General features: G+C 58.4%; 1 protein-coding gene across 1 annotated transcript in view; it reads right to left on the reverse strand.

Moving 5' to 3' along the window:
* Nucleotides 1-19,407, reverse strand: part of STK36 (serine/threonine kinase 36) — a 112,651-nt gene that overhangs the window by 92,830 nt on the left and 414 nt on the right. The gene's annotated exons all lie outside the window — the stretch shown is intronic.

Consider the following 19,407-nt stretch of genomic DNA (forward strand, 5'->3'; position numbering starts at 1 on the left):
AACCTGCAGCCTTTGACATCACAGAAAGGCTGGCTTATCCAGACCCACCTCTCTCTATATTCTGAGTACTTCACCCTTAAATTTGTCTATTTTCTATAACTTCGCTACAAAACATGTCATAGTCATAAGAAACCCAGCATTCATCTCGGATTAACGTGGGCATTCTAATGAGATCAAATATGTCCTATCTGGGATACATATTTACAGAGAAATCCTTACTTTACCAGATGGAGTTAGAAGCCTGTGTTTAGAGTGATGGGTAGATCCACCGAGGGAGATTAAGAATATATATTTTCGTGTTCTTAACTTAAATGGTTGGCCTAATATCTTACAAAAACCGAACAAAGAACTTTCATGGATTCTGGAAATTTCTAATCCAGTTATAGCTGGAGAAGAGTTGGAGCCTTCCAAAGCGATCGTAAATTCCTTTCTTCATTAAAACTCCCCCCAGTACATTGGCAAGGCAGCTCTTTGCTGAGTGAAAGGGAAGGGGGGGAGGGGGCTTTTTAGCCCACAGCCTGCTAGCAAGAGAAACTACTTATATGATATTTAATGCCATATCATGACACCTACTATATATGTCCAACGGGCCCCTCCAGACAGCAGAGCAACCGCTCCCCCGGCACCAACAACCCCACTATATACATACAACGGACCCCTCCAGATGGCAGAGCAAACACTCCCCCGGCAGCAACAACCCTACTATATATGTACAATGGGCCCCTCCAGACGGCAGAGCAACCACTCCCCCGGCACCAACAACCCTAATATACACATACAAAGGGCCCCTCCAGATGGCAGAGCAAACACTCCCCCGGCACCAACCACCCTACTATATACGTACAACGGGCCCCTCCAGACGGCAAAGCAACCACACCCCCGGCAGCAACAACCCTACTATATATGTACAACGGACCCCTCCAGACAGCAGAGCAACCGCTCCCCCGGCACCAACAACCCTACTATATATGTACAACGGACCCCTCCAGACAGCAGAGCAACCGCTCCCCCGGCACCAACAACCCTACTATATACGTACAACGGACCCCTCCAGACAGCAGAGCAACCGCTCCCCGGGCACCAACAACCCTACTATATACATACAACGGGCCCCTCCAGACGGCAGAGCGCACGGCCCCCACCAGAACCAACAACCCTACCATATACGTACAACGGGCCCCTCCAGACGGCAGAGCGCACGGCCCCCACTGGAACCAACAACCCTACCATATACGTACAACGGGCCCCTCCAGACGGCAGAGCGCACAGCCCCCGCCGGAACCTACAACCCTACTATATACGTACAATGGGCCCCTGCAGACCGCAGAGCAACTGCTCCCCCGGCACCAACAACCCTACTATATACGAACAACGGGCCCCTCCAGACAGCAGAGCAACCGCCTCCCCCGGCACAAACAACCTGCCTGTTGTCTCTCGTGGCAAATAAATCTATTTGTGGTAGCCCCTACATAGCAGTTATTCTGAAAATTTGCCTGTTGAGCACCCATTCCCCCTGGTGCAGGGTGTGGTGGCTGAGAAAATCTGCTCTGGAGTTGTCTATGCCTCTGACATGTATGGTTGATAGGGACAAGAGGTGTTTCTTGGCTAGATCCAGAATGTCTGCTGTAATGGACATGAGAGTGTCTGACCGCGTACCTCCTTGATGGCTTAGATAAGCTACTGACGTGGTGTTGTCGGACTGAATTCTTGTGTGGGATCCTTGTAGCTGCGGAAGAAAGTTAAATATGGCATGATATATAGCCTTTAACTCTCTCACATTTGAAGAGTCATCACTCTCAGCCCTAGACCACCGACCCTGGACTATTTTGTCCCTGAAATGTGCCCCCCACCCAAAGGGATTTGCGTCTGTGGTAATTATGTTTGAAGGGACAACAACCCAAGGAACCCCTCCCGAGAGATTAACCATGTTTAACTACCATAAGGGATTGGACTACATCTGATGTCATATAAAGGCACAGATGATTGGCCTCGGGGAGACCAAACCATCCAACACCGCGGAGACACCATCACGTGTTTCTCAACGCAGTGATTCCAGAACACTGCCCCCATCCCTTATGGGAAATATGCAGATGCATGTAAAGAAGCTGCGGAGACACCATCACATGTTTCTCGACGCAAGCAGTGAATAGCCAGGCCTTTCCCCGGGAAGGAACAACCACGGGAAGGGCAGCATCCTATGAAGGAAATCCACCTATGCCAAGCATAGTATCCATCCACAGACAGCTGTTTCAGGTTTTTTGCCCCTCATCAGTGTGGAGTAGGAATCTGGCTATTAGGAGCAGTGCCTAGTAAAAAGGCTATAAAGGCACAGATGATTGGCCTCGGGGAGACCAAAATATCCTACACCGCGGAGACACCACCACGTGTTTCTCAACGCAGTGATTCCAGAACACTGCCCCCATCCCTTCCCGTGGTTGTTCCTTCCCGGGGAAAGGCCTGGCTATTCACTGCTTGCGTCGAGAAACACGTGATGGTGTCTCCGCGGTGTTGGATTCCCTGCGCCCACGTGAAGACACAGCGCGCGATCTGCGCTGTCATCCCTTTCATCGGTGGGGGCGGCCATCTTCCTGGGGCCGCGCGTGCGCAGATGTAGTGCTCTGCTGCACGGGGCTTCAGGAAAATGGCCGCGGGATGCCGCGCGAGCGCAGAAGAGATCGCGGCGGCCATTTTCCCAAAGCCGAGATGCAACACGCTGTGAACACGCCCACCCGACCTGACCAGCCTGATTGACAGGCGAAAACGGCGACTTTGGTAATGTATTTCTCAACATACATGGGGAATCAAGGTACACTACATACACTATAGTAACGCACAGCACAGGCCCTATTTAACAGTATTTATATCTCAATCTCAAAAAACGGGGTGACAGGTTCCCTTTAAGTCAGATGTTACGATGTTAATGGTAGGCACGGCACTGTATAAGGAACGTGCCTCTGACTGCTGAGCCCTTAAGGGATAGCTAGAGGGGAAATCTGTGCAGTGCCCAATTCCCCCCTCCCACTACTTCCCCAGGTGAGGTCATGATTGGGACGCCCAGCGGACCAACCGGGGAGAAGAGGGGAGTCTGGCCACACCCTCAGGGGTTAAATGCTAGTGACGGGGCCAGGTTCTCCCTCTTTCTCCCCGGCTGACCCTTGGAAGCTGTTGTGTCCCTGATCCCCTGACGACGATGGCTGACCCTATGATCGAGATCATGCAGCGGGGAGCTGCACAGGAAGGTGAGCAATGGCTGCGATCCCTTATTTCTGGCCTGGGTGCTCACCCTCCTGTGCCCTCTCCTCACCCCCTAGCCTCCCCGTCGTCCCCCAGGGCTCCATCATCGCAGACACTCTCTCCTGGGGCCTCGTCCTCTCCTGCCGCCCCATGGCTGCCAATCCCCCCTCCCCTGCCCAGGGGATCGCCCCCATCCACCGCAGATGCCGGTCCTACGCGCCCTCTCCTGACCCCTACCATACGGGCGTCTGCCGGCCTTTTTCCCCCGGGGCACCAATGGCCGAAATCACCCATGGCCCCTGACGTCCTGAGCTGTGCCCTTGATGCGGCCTGCCCTACACCTGGATGTCTGGTGTTCCCGGGACCCCGCGCCTCCTCCCCTCTGTGATCTCACACACTGACCCACCTGACTCTTGCCCAGCTCCTCGCCCGGGCTGCACGTCGCCCCTCGTCATCATCCGCTGCTCTGGGTGTGTGTGTGTGTGTGTGTGGGGGGGGGGGGGGGTTGGTGTGGGGGGGCAGGTGGTCCACGCAATGGCTCCGGGTAGGCAACACTCAAATTTAGGCCCCGGCTTGGGCCTACTCTGCGACGCGTTCCCGCCCACTTCGGCAGCGTCATCGCGAGGCCCCGCCCACTCCGGCAGCGTCATCGTGAGGCTCCGCCCACACCCTTAAATTCCCGTGCCGTCCCAGCGCCGTTCCTCATGCAGGCATAACTGCACTGCCTGGCCTGCGGGGGGGACGGGGCACAGGACGCTGTATACAGCTGCGGAGCTGGTCGGTGCTACCCGACCGATGAGCGCGCTCTACAGCAGAGGTCCCCAACTCCAGTCCTCAAGGCCCACCAACAGGTCATGTTTTCAGGATGCAATTATTACCTGGGCAAGACTAAGGAAATCCTGAAAACATGACCTGTTGGTGGGCCTTGAGGACTGGAGTTGGGGACCTCTGCTCTACACCTCCAGTCATACTCCAATGTCACTGCACCAATCACCACTAACTTTATTAGCCCTGTCACAGTCCACACCGTCCCTTCTGCAGGCGCATCCATGCTGCCTGCATGGGGGGGGAAGCTGAGACAGGACTTAGGTCTCACAAGGCTGCTGCAGAGCGCGTTGGACGGTCCTGCGCGACCGGTCTGCACGCTCTCCAGCAGCAATAGTACGCCTGTTATTGCACCTATCATTAATGCACCACTAACACCCCAACGCCTGTCCAAACAGAAACAAATAAATTTCTTTAACCTCTTCCCTCCCATACATGGCCATAATAGCGATTATAGTACCATATGGCTCACAACCGCCCACTCCTGGCCTGCCATGTCCCCCGGCAGGCACATCAGTGTTGCCTGTGCGGGGGGCGGGCGGTCGGGGGCCAGAGCCACGAACACGGCCGCGGAGCGTGATGACTGGTCTAATCGGACCAGCCAGCACGCTCCGCGGCCAGGAACGTACCCACCAAGCACGCACAGTTGCACCAAACACTAACACAGCTGCAATAAATTATGAGCCACCAACACCCCCATGATCCCAAACGCTAATCGCAGACAGTTTCCCATCAGCCCCCGCCATTGTGGGCCCACCCTGCGGTGCTAGCCTAACAGTCTCCGCGCCTTCCCCGGCTCTACGCCCTGCACCGCCACTCACGCCCCATAGCCAAAGTAACGTCCCCCCTACTCCTGAGTGAAATGCACCCAACGCAACCCCTAGACAGGGCAATCACAGGCATATATGCCGCAGATCGTCCTCACTCTCATCAGTAGAGTCCCGCCACAGTCCTCACTGTCCCTTTAGCTGTCGGCATTCCCACTCCACTCGCCGACACCACTCACACAGGAGCCACCATAGATCCCGCTCCTCCAGATGGCGCTCACCATCCGCAACCGACGGTTCAGACACATCAGGGGGTACCGGTTGCATGCCGAAAGAAGGCAGTCTCACCGGACACCCAGAGTGGGTACCCGGTGGGAGCAGACATTGATACCCCCTGTTACCGACCAGGCAGAGATCAGAGCCCCAATAGCCTCTCATCCTCGAGCACACGGCAGATGTCATCCGTCATCCGTCACGTGCTCCGTCCTTGGCTGACACACAGGGAGACATACCATACATACCTCCCCGGTCCACCAGCCAGCACCGAACCATTGAGACAATAGAAGCCGGAGCACCTCACTCTCCGGGGGACGCTCGGCACCAGACGCAACGCGGCGGACAACATCCCCGTGCCACAGCGCTGGCCTGCCATCTTCATCCTTCCGGGCGGGCGGTCAGCACCAGAACAGCGCCACGGCGGGAGCCAGAGTACCTCCGTCTGGAGACACTCTGCCACAATAGATGCCGGAGCACCTCCCTCTCCAGGGGACGCTCGGCACCTGACGCAATGCGGCAGCCAACATCCCCGTGCCACGGCGCTGGCCGCTGGCCTGCCATCTTCATCTTCCCGGGCGGGCGGCCAGCACCAAGACAGCGCCACGGCAGGAGCCAGAGTACCTCCGTCCGGAGACACTGCCTGCATCTGACAGCGACGAGTTCCTTGATTTCGGTGAGCGCTCTACAATACAAAATGTAGGGAAAGCGAGCTAGTATCCATTATAAAGGCCTCAACGATACAGAGTCAGCCAGGTGTGGTGGCGCGCCTTAATCCCACCTACCAGGGAGGCTGAGGCTTGTGGATTGCTTTGAGTCCAGGAGTCCTGGACTGCCCTGTGCTATGTCGATCGGGTGTCTGCGCTTAGTTCGGCATCAATATGGTGACCCTGGGGGATTTCAGAGCTACCAGTTTGTCCCAATGAGGGGTGAACTGGCCCAGGTCGGACACGGAGCAGGTCAAAACCCCCGTGCCGATCAGTAGTGGCCTCCTGCGAGGCGTAAAATCAATAATGGATACAAACGAGCTACACAGGAGTCGGAGTTCCTCCTTCATGGGATGTCACTCCTCCTGCAAGGTGTAAATGTCACTCCTCTTGCGATACACAATGATGTGCGGTGTAAAATCAACAATGAATTAATGGCGTAGTTACTGGAATCAACGCAGAAGTAAGTAGATACTGAGAACTAGCGACACAGGAGTCGGAGTACCTCCATCATCGGACGTCACTCCTCTTGTGACTCACAATGGTATGCGGTGTGAAATCAATAATGAATCAATGCTGAGCGAGGCTGTTATTACAATGATGATACACTGGGGCTGTAGTTCCTCCATCAACATGGAGTCACTCTCCCAAAAAAACAACTAATGGTGAGTGTTTTCATTCTGGCGTATTCAATGGTCCTGGTTCATCAGGCAGCGGAACAAGGGCCCTGAGGGGACTTAGGGGGTGGCGAAATATGGGTTCCCAAATCGGTCAGTGAATATAGGTCCCTGGGGAAGAGCTCAGAGGACGAGAAAATGAGATTATTAATGGGCTTGACATTTTTAACCAAAGTATAGCAATAGTCAATTAATCAAGCAATTCAACGATTCACTACCTTCGACAATTTTTGGTCGTCGGTCCCGGGGACTCCAGACTCTGCTCCTTCTCCAAAGTTTAAGTTTTTAGCTTGGAAATTCGGAGTACCACTCTCACCGGATAAAACAGTCGGCCCTTGTAACGTTCTGCCTTTTCTCGGTATTAAAATATACACCAATGCAATGGTGTTTCGACTACCAGCTGATAAACTGCAAAAAACTTTGCAAATGGTTAAAAGTTGCCACGAAGCAAAAAAAAAAAAAAATCACCCTACAGCAGATGCAGTCCCTGCTAGGATTGCTCAACTTTGCCTGTCGTGCAATGCTGGCGGGCAGAGCTTTTTCACGCCGACTATCACTAGCAACCAAGGGCATAGCCCAGCCGAGCCACAGAATTAGACTAAACCGCTCCCTGAAGGCAGACTTGCTGGTCTGGAGGACATTCCTAGAGTCCTACAATGGGCATACATGCGTTATGGCGCAGGAGACGCCAAGCAAAGATTTAGGCCAAGTGGTTGGTGGAAATATTACAGATGGTTTTGCGGTAATCTACAAGGACCAGTGGTGCAAAGGCCAATGGCCTGAACTATGGACCACGGCTGCATGGGGCCGTGACCCAGCACTGGTAGAAATTTTGGCAATAGTAACATCAGTCGAGCTATGGGGTGCCCAATTGGAAAATACGAACATCACATTTATAACAAAACAGCCGAGAACAGCAAAAGCCCTAAACAGCATGTCCACTTCTCAGCCAGCACTCGCGCTGTTGCGCCGCCTAGCACTATTATGCCTGAAGCACAACATCTGGTGCTGGGCCAGATTTACGGCGACTGTGGATGATAAAATTGTTAACTCTTTGTTTTCTTCCGATTGGCAGGCATTCAAACTCTTCCTCCCCAGGGCGTGAACGTCGGGCCTACAATGTCCTACTTCCCTCTTGGACATGGTGGCCAATCACTGATGCCCTTGATCCGCTCTTCAGTGACCCCGGTGGCTTGGCAGGTTTACGGTAAGGCATGGGAGGAGGGGTGCTCGCTAACGCAAGGAAGACTAATCGATAGGTGCGACCGGGCGAGATGCGACGTCTTAGTAGAACTCTTAGAAAAGCTCAGGCGGGGAGGTGCGTCAGGGACATTAGCGCAACGTCATCTATCGGGAATAGCCTTTTTCTTTCAGCTGCTGGGGTGGGTGGACGTAACCAAATTTTTTTTTTTTTCATCAAACAAGCCGTTAAAGGCTGGAGAAGGCTGCAACCTAGCCAGGAATGCCGTCGCCCAGTTTCCTTAAGGCTATTGGCCGACATAATTTCAATATCGTCATCAGTGTGCAAGTCACAATACGAGGCAACGCTGATATCTGCAGCATTCGCAATCGCCTTCTTCGGGGCACTTCGCATCAGCGAATTAGTGCCGCAGTCAAAAACAGCATCAGTAGGCGGGTAAATCAATGAAGACCTCGTCATATGCAGCGAAGCTCTGCGCATTGGAGTACGGAGATCCAAATGCGACCCCACCGGGAGGGGGACATGGGTATTGGTCAAGGCGTCAGGCGGCCCTATATGCCCCGTAAAAATAGTCAAACACTATGCGGTAGCAAGACATTCGGGTAGATTTTTTCTTTCAAACACCGACGGGTCCCCTCTTACAAAATATCATTTTCAAGCGATGTTTAGACAGTGCCTAGAGGCAGTTGGCGTGGCTCCAAAAGAATATGGGACACATTCCTTCCGAATAGGGGCGGCTACCGAAGCAGCTAGAGCGGGGGTATCGGAAGTAGAGGTGCAGAGAATGGGCCGCTGGAAATCCGCATGCTTTACCAGATACATAAGGCCAGGCCTGCTCTAACACTTTTTGTCTCTTACAGGCAGCTGTAGGCCCGCGGTTTGGGTAGTGGGGCATTTTTTTTTTGTCTACTGGGCGTGCAAAAGGGCCAAACTGAGGCCGGGTGGAACCATCTTTGGCTTCCCGAATCTGGAAGTCAACTGGAGAAGCATCAGAGGGCTCCGATGGCGGCAGATCTTCCCGGAGATGGTCGACATCGCAAAGAGGGCCAAGGGGCCGGTGGTTCTGGTGCTACATGCCGGAGGCAATGATTTGGGCAAGCGGAAAGGGGCCGAGCTGTACACAGTAATGTCAACAGACATCGAGTGGTTTGTTTATTACCGGATATGGTGGTGTGGTCCGAGATAATTCCTCGAGCGGTTTGGCACGAAGCCAAGGATGTGAAAGCCATCGAAAACTCAAGAAAAAGGATTAACACAAAGATGTTGAAGTTTGCGAGAGAAAATTGCGGCATTGTGGTTCGACACCAAGAGTTAGAAGGGAACAATTTAGCTTTACTAAGACCGGACGACGTCCACCTCACGGACGTTGGGCTCGACATATTCTTGACGGGTTTGCAGGATGGGGTTGAACAGGCTCTAATGATGTTGTGTGGGGGTCGGAGTCCTGTGTAGGTCATACACATGATCCTCCGTGGCGGTAGGTAGAGGGGGGCAAAGGTTCGTAACCGTTCATCGGCTTGCTGGCCCAGCGGTCGTCGGCTGGGGCCTTCAGCAATGAGTCCGTCGCGAAGTGTAATTGCCCTTCTCTACTTTGCAAATAATAAACTGTGACCGACCTGTTCAACCCATCCAGGTTTGTTGGTATCTTTTATTACGGAGTGGTGGGACGGGGGAAGGCACTGGTTACGACACACGGGTCTCTGCAGTCTGGCCCAGGGGTTAACTTATTGCCCTCCATTGATGGCAGAAATGAAGTAATCTGCCCCCCACCGGTAGAGCAGAACTAGCAGAATCTATATGCCAGCTTGAAGGGAAGTCTGTTAAAGAGGTTCCCCTTCTGCCTGGAATCTTTATTATTCCAGCGGTCTTTATAGCCCTTTTTTCCCCTCTCTCCTGCTTTAGTCAGGATGTCATCTAATACTGCCCCAAACAGGTACTCACCCTGAGCAGGTATGGTGCGGGGTTTGAATCTGGTTTGGGCGTTACCTTTCCAACTTTTTACCCATAATGCTCTGTGGGCTGTATTGGTTAAACCCGCCGTCCTGGCTGCTAGACGGAGAGAGTCAATAGAAGCGTCTGACAAAGGCCGCTGCCCCTTTAATTAAAGGAATGGAGGAACGTAACTTATCCCTAGACATGCCGTTTTTTATATTTTGTTCCAGCTGATCCAGCCAGACAACCATAGATTTTCCCGAACATGAGGCCGAAATTGCTGCTGTGCAGGACTCCCAGGATCTCTTTAGAAGTGCGTCTGATTTACCATCCACTGGATCAGACAAAGTACCTGCATCTTCCACCGGTAAGGAGGACCGACGTGAGGTAGAAGCAACTGCCGCATCAACCTTGGGTGCTTTCAACCAGGAGGCCAGGTCCTCATCATCAAACGGGTACCGTCTCTTCGATGCCGCGGGCATAAAACCTCTTTGCCCTTGTTTTTCCCACAAGATCCTTAATTGTCTGGATCACAGGAAAAACCCGTCCTTTCCGCTGGGAGAGCCCTGCGAACATGACTTCTTGAGGAGTTTGGGTGTTCTTTAGCTTCTGATAGTCAAGTCGGTAAGAGACACGATGGGTTAAGTTGTTAACACTGTCAGTCGGAAAACATACATGATCCTCATCTTCCGAGGACACAGACCTCTGGGAAGCATCTGAATTAAATTCACCTCTCTCGGAAGAAGATTCTGCTCTGGGAGATGTCATTTTGCTGCTGGACTTTCTCCCTATCCTACTACCAGAACCCCCCCAGGGACTGTAGTTGCTCCCAATTTATTAGTCGTATGTCCTCAGTTCTTACTGAACCCTCCTCCTGCATGGCTAATACAAAATTGGCATAACCTCTTGAGGTGTGTGGAAGGGGTTCCGAACATACGGCACTCTGCGTGTGCTTGGACTTTCCGTTCCTTTAGCCTATGGACATATAAACAGAGATAGGCGACCATCGGCTTAGACGTGACTGATCCCTCACCCAGGTAATTTTTCAGCAAAAAATACCGGCTGCAAGGATGACGGCTAAGGCTGTCGTCACATTAGGCTACTTTCACACTAACGTTGTGTGACGGCCGTCGCAATGCTTCGTTTTGGAGAAAAAACGCATCCTGCAAATTTGCCCGCAGGATGCGTTTTTCCCCATTGACTTGCATTAGCGAGGCATTGCGACGTATGGCAACACATCGCGTGCGACAAATGCGTCATGTTTTGGCGGACTGCCGGCACAAAAAAAGTTACATGTAACGTTTTTTTGTGCGACGTGTCCGCTTTGTGCGACGTGTCCGCCATTTCCGACCGCGCATGCATGGCCGGAACTCCGCCCCCTCCTCCCCGGACATTACAATGGAGCAGCGGATGCGTTGAAAAACTGCATCCGCTGCCCCCGTTGTTCATTTATTTCACAACGTCCGTCGGTACATCGGGCCGACGCATGGCGACGGCCCCGTACCGACGGAAGTGTGAAAGTAGCCTTAGCAGTATTTGGTCAGTATTTTACATCAGTATTTGTAGCCAAAACCAGGAGTGGAACAAATAGAGGAAAAATATAATAGAAACATCTGCACCACTTCTGTATTTATCACCCACTCCTGGTTTTGGCTACAAATACTGATGTAAAATACTGACCAAATACTGCGAGTGTGACGGCAGCCTTAGGCTGGGGTGTGGAACGAGCCGACTTCTTCTCTTTCCCCGCCTTATCCATGGAATCACTCTGTTTAGAGTGTCCACTTCCATCTTTCTTGCTATTGTCGCGGGTAGGCAACATTAGCTCCTCCAGTGGGCGCGAAACACGGTCATTAGATGACACTGCAGCACACACGTACATCCACCACCTTGTGCTTCTATAGCACTGGCCATTAGAGGCAGGACATCACCATCTACTCTTTTTTTTTTTTTTACCATGCATCCGGAGGCGTTCTCACTTCCGGGTCCCGCTTTCAGCCGCCGCCAGCCTCCGAAATTGCGGCCACTGTGATTTGCATCACCGCATTCCCCACATAGCCCCGGAAGTATACCTGATCACTTCCGAGGCGTTCTGGCGACCGCGCATGAGAGCCCGCAGCCCACTCACCGCCGCAACTCCTCAACAGCGGCGCACAGCCGGACCGGACCTCCACGTGGCTTTTCAGGTAGGGCTTGTACCCCTTACCTCCATCCACGCTCCGGTGACCGCGCTGCCACCGGCAGAAACCGTTCCCCTTGGATCTAAATCCTCCGGCAGCACTTACTAAAAATGAGTCCAGGAGCATTCTATTCAGAGGAGGGGGGAGCCAGAAGGATCATTCCTCCGATCCTGACACTGGAGCCCTATCAGAAACCACACAGGCAGCAATCCAGGCCAGGACTCCTCTTAGATAAATCTTCCCAGCCTGGTGCAGGGCTACAGTTTTGTTCCTGGTGTCCTTTGATAGCTCTTTGGTCTTCACCATAGTGGAGTTTGGAGTGTGACTGAGGTTGTGGACAGGTGTCTTTTATACTGACAACCAGGTCAAACAGGAGCCATTACTACAGGTAATGAGTGGAGGACAGAGGAGCCTCTTAAAGAAGAAGTTACAGGTCTGTAAGAGCCAGGAACCTTGCATGTTTTTAGGTGACCAAATACTTATTTTCCACCATAATTTGCAAAATAAATCTTCCAAATCAGACGCGGTGATTTCCTGGATTTGTTTCCTCATTGTGACTTGTAGTTGTGGTCTGCCTATGATGTCAGTTACAGGCCGCTCTCATCTTTTCGCCATGACAGCACCCACTGAGAGAGGGGATCGGCCCCTAGGTGCAGGAAACCTACAGAGCGATAAAAGGGCGGCCCCCCTCGCTCCTCAGTTGGTTTCCTGCTCCTAGAAGGGAACCTGTAGAGATTATTCTCTGAAGACTGACTCTGCGATAGGCAAGCAGTATGGTGCGATGAAATCAACAGTGGGAGCAATAATAAGAAAACCGGAGACATACAAGACCACTGATAATCTCCCTCCATCTGGGGCTCCACGCAAAATCCCACCCCGTGGGGTCAGAATGATCACAAGAACGGTGAGCAAAAATCCCAGAACCACGCGGGGGGAACTAGTGAATGACCAACATAGAACTGGGACCAGGAGAATATACGGGGGGGGGGGGGGGGGAGCACGCAGCGGTATATACGGGGGGGGGAGCACGCGGCGGTATATACGGGGGGGGAGCACGCGGCGGTATATACGGGGGGGAGCACGCGGCGGTATATACGGGGGGGAGCACGCGGCGGTATATACGGGGGGGAGCACGCGGCGGTATATACGGGGGGGAGCACGCGGCGGTATATACGGGGGGGGGGAGCACGCGGCGGTATATACGGGGGGGGGGAGCACGCGGCGGTATATACGGGGGGGAGCACGCGGCGGTATATACGGGGGGGAGCACGCGGCGGTATATACGGGGGGGAGCACGCGGCGGTATATACGGGGGGGGAGCACGCGGCGGTATATACGGGGGGGGAGCACGCGGCGGTATATACGGGGGGGAGCACGCGGCGGTATATACGGGGGGGAGCACGCGGCGGTATATACGGGGGGGAGCACGCGGCGGTATATACGGGGGGGGAGCACGCGGCGGTATATACGGGGGGGAGCACGCGGCGGTATATACGGGGGGGGAGCACGCGGCGGTATATACGGGGGGGGAGCACGCGGCGGTATATACGGGGGGGGAGCACGCGGCGGTATATACGGGGGGGGAAGCACGCGGCGGTATATACGGGGGGGGAAGCACGCGGCGGTATATACGGGGGGGAGCACGCGGCGGTATATACGGGGGGGAGCACGCGGCGGTATATACGGGGGGGAGCACGCGGCGGTATATACGGGGGGGAGCACGCGGCGGTATATACGGGGGGGAGCACGCGGCGGTATATACGGGGGGGGAGCACGCGGCGGTATATACGGGGGGGAGCACGCGGCGGTATATACGGGGGGGAGCACGCGGCGGTATATACGGGGGGGAGCACGCGGCGGTATATACGGGGGGGAGCACGCGGCGGTATATACGGGGGGGAGCACGCGGCGGTATATACGGGGGGGAGCACGCGGCGGTATATACGGGGGGGAGCACGCGGCGGTATATACGGGGGGGAGCACGCGGCGGTATATACGGGGGGGGAGCACGCGGCGGTATATACGGGGGGGGAGCACGCGGCGGTATATACGGGGGGGAGCACGCGGCGGTATATACGGGGGGGAGCACGCGGCGGTATATACGGGGGGGAGCACGCGGCGGTATATACGGGGGGGAGCACGCGGCGGTATATACGGGGGGGAGCACGCGGCGGTATATACGGGGGGGAGCACGCGGCGGTATATACGGGGGGGAGCACGCGGCGGTATATACGGGGGGGGAGCACGCGGCGGTATATACGGGGGGGGAGCACGCGGCGGTATATACGGGGGGGAGCACGCGGCGGTATATACGGGGGGGAGCACGCGGCGGTATATACGGGGGGAGCACGCGGCGGTATATACGGGGGGAGCACGCGGCGGTATATACGGGGGGGAGCACGCGGCGGTATATACGGGGGGGAGCACGCGGCGGTATATACGGGGGGAGCACGCGGCGGTATATACGGGGGGAGCACGCGGCGGTATATACGGGGGGAGCACGCGGCGGTATATACGGGGGGAGCACGCGGCGGTATATACGGGGGGGAGCACGCGGCGGTATATACGGGGGGAGCACGCGGCGGTATATACGGGGGGAGCACGCGGCGGTATATACGGGGGGAGCACGCGGCGGTATATACGGGGGGAGCACGCGGCGGTATATACGGGGGGAGCACGCGGCGGTATATACGGGGGGAGCACGCGGCGGTATATACGGGGGGAGCACGCGGCGGTATATACGGGGGGAGCACGCGGCGGTATATACGGGGGGAGCACGCGGCGGTATATACGGGGGGAGCACGCGGCGGTATATACGGGGGGGAGCACGCGGCGGTATATACGGGGGGAGCACGCGGCGGTATATACGGGGGGGAGCACGCGGCGGTATATACGGGGGGAGCACGCGGCGGTATATACGGGGGGAGCACGCGGCGGTATATACGGGGGGAGCACGCGGCGGTATATACGGGGGGAGCACGCGGCGGTATATACGGGGGGAGCACGCGGCGGTATATACGGGGGGAGCACGCGGCGGTATATACGGGGGGAGCACGCGGCGGTATATACGGGGGGAGCACGCGGCGGTATATACGGGGGGAGCACGCGGCGGTATATACGGGGGGGAGCACGCGGCGGTATATACGGGGGGAGCACGCGGCGGTATATACGGGGGGAGCACGCGGCGGTATATACGGGGGGAGCACGCGGCGGTATATACGGGGGGAGCACGCGGCGGTATATACGGGGGGAGCACGCGGCGGTATATACGGGGGGAGCACGCGGCGGTATATACGGGGGGAGCACGCGGCGGTATATACGGGGGGAGCACGCGGCGGTATATACGGGGGGAGCACGCGGCGGTATATACGGGGGGAGCACGCGGCGGTATATACGGGGGGAGCACGCGGCGGTATATACGGGGGGAGCACGCGGCGGTATATACGGGGGGAGCACGCGGCGGTATATACGGGGGGGAGCACGCGGCGGTATATACGGGGGGAGCACGCGGCGGTATATACGGGGGGAGCACGCGGCGGTATATACGGGGGGAGCACGCGGCGGTATATACGGGGGGGAGCACGCGGCGGTATATACGGGGGGAGCACGCGGCGGTATATACGGGGGGAGCACGCGGCGGTATATACGGGGGGAGCACGCGGCGGTATATACGGGGGGAGCACGCGGCGGTATATACGGGGGGAGCACGCGGCGGTATATACGGGGGGAGCACGCGGCGGTATATACGGGGGGAGCACGCGGCGGTATATACGGGGGGAGCACGCGGCGGTATATACGGGGGGAGCACGCGGCGGTATATACGGGGGGAGCACGCGGCGGTATATACGGGGGGGAGCACGCGGCGGTATATACGGGGGGAGCACGCGGCGGTATATACGGGGGGAGCACGCGGCGGTATATACGGGGGGGAGCACGCGGCGGTATATACGGGGGGGAGCACGCGGCGGTATATACGGGGGGGAGCACGCGGCGGTATATACGGGGGGGAGCACGCGGCGGTATATACGGGGGGGAGCACGCGGCGGTATATACGGGGGGGAGCACGCGGCGGTATATACGGGGGGGAGCACGCGGCGGTATATACGGGGGGGAGCACGCGGCGGTATATACGGGGGGGAGCACGCGGCGGTATATACGGGGGGGAGCACGCGGCGGTATATACGGGGGGGAGCACGCGGCGGTATATACGGGGGGGAGCACGCGGCGGTATATACGGGGGGGAGCACGCGGCGGTATATACGGGGGGGAGCACGCGGCGGTATATACGGGGGGGAGCACGCGGCGGTATATACGGGGGGGAGCACGCGGCGGTATATACGGGGGGGAGCACGCGGCGGTATATACGGGGGGGAGCACGCGGCGGTATATACGGGGGGGAGCACGCGGCGGTATATACGGGGGGGAGCACGCGGCGGTATATACGGGGGGGAGCACGCGGCGGTATATACGGGGGGGAGCACGCGGCGGTATATACGGGGGGGAGCACGCGGCGGTATATACGGGGGGGAGCACGCGGCGGTATATACGGGGGGGAGCACGCGGCGGTATATACGGGGGGGAGCACGCGGCGGTATATACGGGGGGGAGCACGCGGCGGTATATACGGGGGGGAGCACGCGGCGGTATATACGGGGGGGAGCACGCGGCGGTATATACGGGGGGGAGCACGCGGCGGTATATACGGGGGGGAGCACGCGGCGGTATATACGGGGGGGAGCACGCGGCGGTATATACGGGGGGGAGCACGCGGCGGTATATACGGGGGGGAGCACGCGGCGGTATATACGGGGGGGAGCACGCGGCGGTATATACGGGGGGGAGCACGCGGCGGTATATACGGGGGGGAGCACGCGGCGGTATATACGGGGGGGAGCACGCGGCGGTATATACGGGGGGGAGCACGCGGCGGTATATACGGGGGGGAGCACGCGGCGGTATATACGGGGGGGAGCACGCGGCGGTATATACGGGGGGGAGCACGCGGCGGTATATACGGGGGGGAGCACGCGGCGGTATATACGGGGGGGAGCACGCGGCGGTATATACGGGGGGGAGCACGCGGCGGTCGGGGGGGAGCACGCGGCGGTATATACGGGGGGGAGCACGCGGCGGTATATACGGGGGGGAGCACGCGGCGGTATATACGGGGGGGAGCACGCGGCGGTATATACGGGGGGGAGCACGCGGCGGTATATACGGGGGGGAGCACGCGGCGGTATATACGGGGGGGAGCACGCGGCGGTATATACGGGGGGGAGCACGCGGCGGTATATACGGGGGGGAGCACGCGGCGGTATATACGGGGGGGAGCACGCGGCGGTATATACGGGGGGGAGCACGCGGCGGTATATACGGGGGGGAGCACGCGGCGGTATATACGGGGGGGAGCACGCGGCGGTATATACGGGGGGGAGCACGCGGCGGTATATACGGGGGGGAGCACGCGGCGGTATATACGGGGGGGAGCACGCGGCGGTATATACGGGGGGGAGCACGCGGCGGTATATACGGGGGGGAGCACGCGGCGGTATATACGGGGGGGAGCACGCGGCGGTATATACGGGGGGGAGCACGCGGCGGTATATACGGGGGGGAGCACGCGGCGGTATATACGGGGGGGAGCACGCGGCGGTATATACGGGGGGGAGCACGCGGCGGTATATACGGGGGGGAGCACGCGGCGGTATATACGGGGGGGGAGCACGCGGCGGTATATACGGGGGGGAGCACGCGGCGGTATATACGGGGGGGAGCACGCGGCGGTATATACGGGGGGGAGCACGCGGCGGTATATACGGGGGGGGAGCACGCGGCGGTATATACGGGGGGGAGCACGCGGCGGTATATACGGGGGGGAGCACGCGGCGGTATATACGGGGGGGAGCACGCGGCGGTATATACGGGGGGGGAGCACGCGGCGGTATATACGGGGGGGAGCACGCGGCGGTATATACGGGGGGGAGCACGCGGCGGTATATACGGGGGGGAGCACGCGGCGGTATATACGGGGGGGAGCACGCGGCGGTATATACGGGGGGGAGCACGCGGCGGTATATACGGGGGGGAGCACGCGGCGGTATATACGGGGGGGAGCACGCGGCGGTATATACGGGGGGGAGCACGCGGCGGTATATACGGGGGGGAGCACGCGGCGGTATATACGGGGGGGGAGCACGCGGCGGTATATACGGGGGGGGAGCACGCGGCGGTATATACGGGGGGGAGCACGCGGCGGTATATACGGGGGGGAGCACGCGGCGGTATATACGGGGGGGAGCACGCGGCGGTATATACGGGGGGGAGCACGCGGCGGTATATACGGGGGGGAGCACGCGGCGGTATATACGGGGGGGAGCACGCGGCGGTATATACGGGGGGGGAGCACGCGGCGGTATATACGGGGGGGAGCACGCGGCGGTATATACGGGGGGGAGCACGCGGCGGTATATACGGGGGGGAGCACGCGGCGGTATATACGGGGGGGAGCACGCGGCGGTATATACGGGGGGGAGCACGCGGCGGTATATACGGGGGGGAGCACGCGGCGGTATATACGGGGGGGAGCACGCGGCGGTATATACGGGGGGGAGCACGCGGCGGTATATACGGGGGGGAGCACGCGGCGGTATATACGGGGGGGAGCACGCGGCGGTATATACGGGGGGGGAGCACGCGGCGGTATATACGGGGGGGAGCACGCGGCGGTATATACGGGGGGGAGCACGCGGCGGTATATACGGGGGGGAGCACGCGGCGGTATATACGGGGGGGAGCACGCGGCGGTATATACGGGGGGGGAGCACGCGGCGGTATATACGGGGGGGAGCACGCGGCGGTATATACGGGGGGGGAGCACGCGCAGTATATACGGGGGGGAGCACGCGGCGGTATATACGGGGGGGGAGCACGCGGCGGTATATACGGGGGGGAGCACGCGGCGGTATATACGGGGGGGAGCACGCGGCGGTATATACGGGGGGGAGCACGCGGCGGTATATACGGGGGGGAGCACGCGGCGGTATATACGGGGGGGAGCACGCGGCGGTATATACGGGGGGGAGCACGCGGCGGTATATACGGGGGGGAGCACGCGGCGGTATATACGGGGGGGAGCACGCGGCGGTATACACGGGGGGGAGCACGCGGCGGTATACACGGGGGGGAGCACGCGGAGGTATACACGGGGGGGAGCACGCGGAGGTATACACGGGGGGGAGCACGCGGAGGTATACACGGGGGGGAGCACGCGGAGGTATACACGGGGGGGAGCACGCGGAGGTATACACGGTGGGGAGCACGCGGCGGTATACACGGGGGGAGCACGCGGCGGTATACACGGGGGGGAGCACGCGGCGGTATACACGGGGGGGAGCACGCGGCGGTATACACGGGGGGGAGCACGCGGCGGTATACACGGGGGGGAGCACGCGGCGGTATATACGGGGGGGAGCACGCGGCGGTATATACGGGGGGGAGCACGCGGCGGTATATACGGGGGGGAGCACGCGGCGGTATATACGGGGGGGAGCACGCGGCGGTATATACGGGGGGGAGCACGCGGCGGTATATACGGGGGGGAGCACGCGGCGG

This window comes from Ranitomeya imitator, chromosome 7, assembly GCF_032444005.1.
Source record: "Ranitomeya imitator isolate aRanImi1 chromosome 7, aRanImi1.pri, whole genome shotgun sequence".
Taxonomy (NCBI): domain Eukaryota; kingdom Metazoa; phylum Chordata; class Amphibia; order Anura; family Dendrobatidae; genus Ranitomeya; species Ranitomeya imitator.